This window comes from Tursiops truncatus, chromosome 9 (assembly GCF_011762595.2).
Source record: "Tursiops truncatus isolate mTurTru1 chromosome 9, mTurTru1.mat.Y, whole genome shotgun sequence".
Classification (NCBI taxonomy): Eukaryota; Metazoa; Chordata; class Mammalia; order Artiodactyla; family Delphinidae; genus Tursiops; species Tursiops truncatus.
Window position 1 is genome coordinate 93,518,766 of NC_047042.1, and position 7,058 is coordinate 93,525,823.

A 7,058-nucleotide genomic window follows, 5' to 3' on the forward strand; every position below is an offset into this window, starting at 1 on the left:
TAAAGTCTTTAAGCCTATATTTTTGTTGAATTTGAATGTGACTATCCCATGATTTTTTTTAATCATTTCCCCCTTTCACACTGCATCCTGTTGGGTTTATAATAAATAAAAAGTGAGTTCAGTTCTAAACTTTACCCTTTTTCATGATTGCTGCTTTAGCTACACAAAGACTCAGATGAAGCTTTTGAAATTACTGCTTGTAAGAGCCTAATCAATTTTGCAAACAAATTAGCATCTTTTCGCATCTCTCCTTGGGCTGTGAAGGTGCAGGGAAAGAGAGGGGTAGAAGAGGAGAGGTGGGCAGTGGGAAGGATAGCAATGTTCTCCTTCCCTGGGTGTGTGTGTGTGAGAGAGAGAGAGAGAGAGAGACAGAGAGACAGAGAGAGTGTATTTAAACTCCATGGTTTAAATATTTCAAAACTATATCTTTAATTTTAACAGTATTATTTTGTACTGTTACTGATGGTTCCATTTTTATTTGAGAAATTAAAGGGTCAAGTGCCCCCCTAATACCATCTCATTTATAGAAATATTTCCAGAAATGCAAAAGACAACAATTCATTATTTAAGTATATTACAAAATGTGAAAGAGACTTTTTGTTACTTGCTACCTGAAGAAATCTCACAACATACTTATTCCACTGACTTACCATGGAAATCGTTCTAGAATATTATGCTTATTAGGACAGTGTACTTGGTTTGACATCTGTCACTTTAATTATGTTTTCCACATTTTAATGCTTCCTTGTTATCTTTTGTATATTTTGCCTTTGCATGAATGAACTATATCCATTTACTTTTATCTTTTATCTATGGTTTGTAAGGTTAACACCCTATTTTAAAGATAATCTTACATGATTATCTATTTAGAAGTCTTTTTACCTAATTATGCCAACAGTAACGATGGACTTCCTTTGATGATGTCAAGGAAGTTAACCCTGATGACATCCCCATCTTTGCTATTTCCCTTTCATACTTTGGATTATACTAATCGGGAGTTTAAAATCTCCTTTCAAAGAAACTTTCTTTTATATTTACATCGAATATTTTACTTTTGTTCCCATAATTACTCTCAATTACTTAATGTTCCTCTTTTTATTGCCTAGTGATTTGCAGGTTTGCATTTTGTTTTGTATTTTATTTATCCTACAACTTTAGTTTCTGTGATTATAACCACTTTTTCTCAATCACAGCTTTCATAATGAAGAATGAAGTTGCTTATTCATCTCTTAATTGTTCAGAGTACTTTTGCAGTGTGTCTTGCTGGAAAACAGACTTGAGTAGTAAATGTTCCAAGAATTTGCAGATCTGAGAATGACCTTATCTTGCCTCTTGAAAAGAATAGGTCCTGAGCTGGGAATATGGTATTTAAGTCTATATTCAATAGAGAAGTATGAAGCTGCAGGTAACAAAAATCACAATTACAGGTTTGGGGTTTTTTTTCCCATATAACAAGCAGTATATGTGGTTGCTGGCTTTGGCTCAGCTGCCAGTATGGCTGCTGCAGCTCCAGCCACCGTGTCTGTGGTACCAGAATAATGGTCCCCAAAGATATCCACATCCTAATCCTTGAAATCTATTATATGAGTGCACATGGCAGTGGGGAATTAAGATTGCATATAGAATTAAGGTTGCTAATTACCTAACCTGGAGATGGAGAGAATTATCCTGGATTATCTGGGTGGATCCAATATAATCACACAAGTGATTATAAGTAGAAAAGGGAGAGAGAAGAGAGTCAGTGAGAAGAACTCAGCCCAACATTGCTGGCTTTAAAGATAGAGAAATTCATGAGTTAAGGAATGTAGTGGCCTCTGGACGTTGCACTAGAGACGTCAAGGAAACAGTGCCTCCAGAGGGAACACAGACCTGCTTACGTCTTGATTTTTTTTTCTTTTTTTTTTAGCCCAGCTAGACCTATTTCAGACTTCTGACCTCCAGAACTGTAAAATAATACCTTTGTGTTGTTTTTAGCTGCTAAGTTTTTTGTGGCATTTGGTAGGAAACCAGTACAATGTCCAAGGGATGATTTCAAAGCAAGACAGACAAGAAAGGGCCACATCAGCCAAATCTGTGCCCTTTTATCAGAAATCCAAAAGCTTTCTCAGAAGTGCCCCAAGCAGAATTCTATTTCCTTTTCATGAAGCAGAATTAGGTTTGGGTATCCGCTCCTAACTGTAAGAAAGACTAGGAGGGCAATTATTTAAGCTTCTCAGCCTCAACATTTCAGGTAGCTAACGAGAAGAGTTGGGAATGGCTTTTTAGAAGCTGATCAATTGTGTTTTATCCTTTTCTTCTGAGCACTCTGAAGGTATTATTCTACAGCTATGGACCTTCTCATTAATCAATGCCCCAGAAAAGAAATATGAACACATCTTGACTTGGACTCTTTGTTAAAAATGAACTGTGTGTGTGTGTATAAATTTATAAGGTACTCACTGGAAAACTTTTACCAGAATATATCTTGGTATTGATTTCTGCCTCAGTTTTGCTAAATTGTCAGTTTCATGAGTTTTTTTTAAAGTTAATTCAACCATGTAATAAATATTCATTAAGTACTTAGCATGTGGATGTCCCTGGCAGTGCAGTGGTTAAGAATCTGCCTGCCAGTGCAGAGGACACGTGTTCGAGCCCTGGTCCAGGAAAATCCCACATGCTGCAGAGCAGCTACTGAGCCTGTGCTCTAGAGCCTGAGAGACACAATAAATGAGCCCACGTGCTATAAATACTGAAGCCCGCACACCTAGAGCCCATGCTCCACAACAAGTGAAGACACCGCAATGAGAAGCCCGCACACTGCAATGAAGAGTAGCCCCTGCTCGCCACAACCAGAGAAAAGCCCGCGCACAGCAACGAAGACCCAACGCAGGCAAAAATAAAATGAATTAATTTATTAAAAAAATAGTATTTAGCCTGTGCCAGATACTGAAATAAATTTCGTTAATTTTTTATTTTTCTTCTCTTGTGTGTGTGTTTTTTTTTTTTTTTTTTTTTTTTTTGCAGTACGCGGGCCTCTCACTGCTGTGGCCTCTCCCGTTGCGGAGCACAGGCTCTGGACGTGCAGGCTCAGCGGCCATGGCTCACGGGCCTAGCCGCTCCGTGGCATGTGGGATCTTCGCGGACCGAGGCACGAACCTGTGTCCCCTGCATCGGCAGGCGGACTCTCAACCACTGCGCCACCAGGGAAGCCCTCTCTTGTGTTTTTAATCTGTCTTCTCATTCTGATATTACTGTCATTTTAAGGTTAGAATTCCCCTTTTGTATTTTTCAGATGTTTTATCTTCTCTGTTATTTAAAAAATAATCTATTTACGTCTCACATGGAATGTCTTCCCAGGTTCATGTTATATTTCACTGGTTTGTTTTTCCTGGAGTCTTAAGTCAATTTTTTTCTTTCTGCATGACTGAGATTTTATTTTGGCTATTGTGCTTTTCTTTTTTTTTTTTCACACTCCCTTTTCATCCCAACCTTTAAAAATAGTTTCCGTATCTGCTTTTAACTCACTAAGAATATAAAGTGAAAACCTTTTCTTTAAACTCTTACATCATTACTCCTTTTTCACTTGGCCTCAGATTTTTAAAAGATCTCAAGTTTTGTTGTCGTTTACTAATTATTAATACCGACTTGCTCCTTTTGTTACTGGTGATTAAAGGTCTGATGGGATAGACTCCAGAATCCCATATGAATGGAGAGGGAGAACTATTGTCTAAGACAAGGGAACATCCAGCAGCCTGAGAACGAGGAAATGCTCCAGCCACATCTAGAGCTAGTGGCAGAGCGTGCAGCAATGCAGGTCACCCTTCCTATTTTTTGGTGCGGGGGCGGGGGGGAATGTGGATGTTTTCAGAGAACACGGTCTGGGATCAGAGCTAGAGGACAAGACTGCATGTGACTGGGAGAGCGGACCATGGGATCATCTGCTCCATGTTGTAGATCATCGCACCCTGTCTGGATCCAAAGGGAGAAGACACAGCATAGACAAAGGGAAGGGGCAGAGTGGTGTGGCACACTTGTCAACCCTGTCCCGCACGTGGATATTGCCCAAACTTTTATTAAAATCTGGAATGTTTTCAACTCTTCTGGTTTATATGAGTAACTGCAGAGGATTTTTCTATTGAGATGGTGTCATAATTATTCTAGTAAAAGGAGGCACCTAGCATTCCATTCACTCCATTAACTTCCTAGGAATCATCTTTGAACTTTAAAAATATGTATTAAAGATGATGGCCTGGAGGGCTGGGCTGCAAGGATGTCTTATGAAAAGCCTCCGTCTTCATAGATTGAGGGAAAAGTAGGTAATTGTGATCATCTCAGCTCTTTTGCGGCGGAGGCTGCTGGTTGCTTGTCTAACATTCTTTCCCTTCTCCTCTCTCACTAACAGATCTTTAATTTTATTTGGTGCACGTGTATTCTCTGGCCAATAACATACAAGGAGAAGTCACTGGGTAAAGTCCCCAGGAAGGATCTTCAAAGAGTCTTAACTCTGCTGAAACTATGCCCTGTATCCTGTGCCCATCTTCTATTTCTTGACTGAAACTAATAGACCTTATAATTGGAGCCCTGGCTGATGGGCCGACAACCTGAGAACAAGGCTTCACGCTAGAGGTGGAGGGGCAGAAACCTAAGTCTTGTTGACCTGGGGCTGCCACAGCATCCCTGAATTCCTCGAGTTGGCCCTTACATACAGCTGACATCAATCTCTAACTGATTAAACATCCTATCAGGAGAGAAGAGCCTTTCTCTTTCTCTCTGTGCACTAATACCTCTGAATGTCTTTTTATTATCGTTCGGTTAAAGTAATACAAAAGTGTGAGACTCTGTTGGGTAAACTTTGAAGATCACTCACATCCAATGAGCATTCGGGTTATCAGTCACCACTGGTGTACAAATCAGTTGCAAACTAGGTTTGTCTTTCAAACAAACCAGTCCTGTAGGTTTACTCTAGAAGTTTCTAAACAGAAAAAAAAAAAATTGGGCATTTGACACTTTTATAGGCCAAAATGTTTGGAGACCACACTCCAGCTTTTGGGAAGACTGCCCCTAGAGGCCACGGAGCCTGGAGACAGTTCAGGGACATGCCAGGGACCCTGTGAGCTTGTGCATCTGGAGCTATAACTCATGTCTTGGAATAAGAGATCTGGGGGCTCAGCAAGTTGCTTTTTTGCTTTTTACTAGAATTCTTATCACTGAAATTACTTATAAAGCTCTTTGTTTATAATAACATTAGCTTGCATTAGCCATTCTAAAGGGAAATAAAAAAGAAGAAAATTGCACATCCTTGGGGAGTGACAGATGTTGGAGAGAGAAAAACCCAAGAAGGAGGCAAAAACAGAAAAACAAAACAAAAGAAAACCAGAACCAGTTAAAAAGCCATCTCAAATCACCTGGAGTTTTCTACTCAGGATCTTTTTTTTTTTAACATCTTTATTGGAGTATAATTGCTTTACAATGGTGTGTTAGTTTCTGCTTTATAACAAAGTGAATCAGTTATACATATACATATGTTCCCATATCTCTTCCTTCTTGCATCTCCCTCCCTCCCATCCTCCCTATCCCACCCCTCTAGGTGGTCACAAAGCACTGAGCTGATCTCCCTGTGCTATGCGGCTGCTTCCCACTAGCTCTCTATTTTACGTTTGGTAGTGTATATATGTCCATGCCACTCTCTTTGGCTCCAAATTTACATTGTAGATGGTTGTGTCCCAACATAATGACTTCTGTGAGCTACAGACTTTGTTAGGTCCTGCCCTTCAGCACAGAGCAAATTTAAATACTATGATTTTTTATTCACTTATTCTAAAACACTTCTAAGCACCTAATGTGTGCCAGGCACTGAACAAATTTTAGAAAGGATTTATGTCCAACTTTAAGAAGGATCTTATTACTTTGTTTTCTAATAGCTGCAGATGGCAGCATCACTTAACAATGCATTCTGTGCTATCCACCTGCTGTTAAAATTTAGTTTGATAACATAGGAGATTACGATACAGGGCAAATTGTCATCACAAATTTAAACCTCTTTGCCTCCAGGGTACAAGGGAGCTTTCTTTGAAGACCAGATCCCTCTCAAATATTAACGAAGAAAAACTAATTACATAAGCCTCAGACAACAAAAACTTAATTTCATATTATAGGCACCTAATGGGTGGTATAAAAAATGAGCTATGTCAGACAATAGAAAGGAATAGAGATTTTTTTTGCTATAATGTCAATATATGATGAATTGCAAATTTCTATTAGAACTTCTGGGTTTTATAAAGTTACTTCTATGTTTTGGTTTGATTGATACTTTTATTTTTAACATAGTTTAATCATACGCTTTTTTAAAAAGTTTCCAATATACCCATAGCTTTCTGACAATCAAATTATTACTATATCTAGGATCATGAGTTATATAATATTGCATATAAAGCCAGGTTTCTCCACAAAAGTCTTTCAAGGTCTTGGGGAGAACTGATTTGGAAATGAAGGCAATTCTCTACCACTGAGTTTCAGAGCAAAGAGAAGAAACAGATAAACTCACCAATGTGAGTGGACTTATTATTTGGATGTCCAAACGCAGAATCCCTCAACAGCATTAGGCTTATTAATTGACTCAGATATTGAGAGTAAACAAGCCCCTTGCCCAGTGGGGACTAGTTCAGTCGCCTTTGTCTGTCTTTATATCACTCATTCAGCCAATTCATTAAAGCCTGTTTCTGCTAATGAGTTTCATTGTTCTGTTTATTGTGCTTGTTGGCTCATAGACCTCTTTCACAATTTTCCAGGATTTCTGAATGCTCCTTAAGTACCAGTTTTGACCAGCCCATTTGCAGCTAGTACTTTAATAAAGGTGTCGGGAATAAATGAAGAACGTAGAAGGATGTGGGACAGGGTAATATGGGGAGCTGGGGGTCAGGGAATAAGCCAGACTCCCCCGATACTTGTGTTCTTTGAAAGAGCCAGCAGGTGGTAGCAACACTTCGCAGCAAGGCCTCAGCTCAGTGCTGTTAGGACCGGAACAATAGAACCCCAATCCTGTCCCGGGTTTGAGAGGAGGCTACGGGTGGGCAGAAACC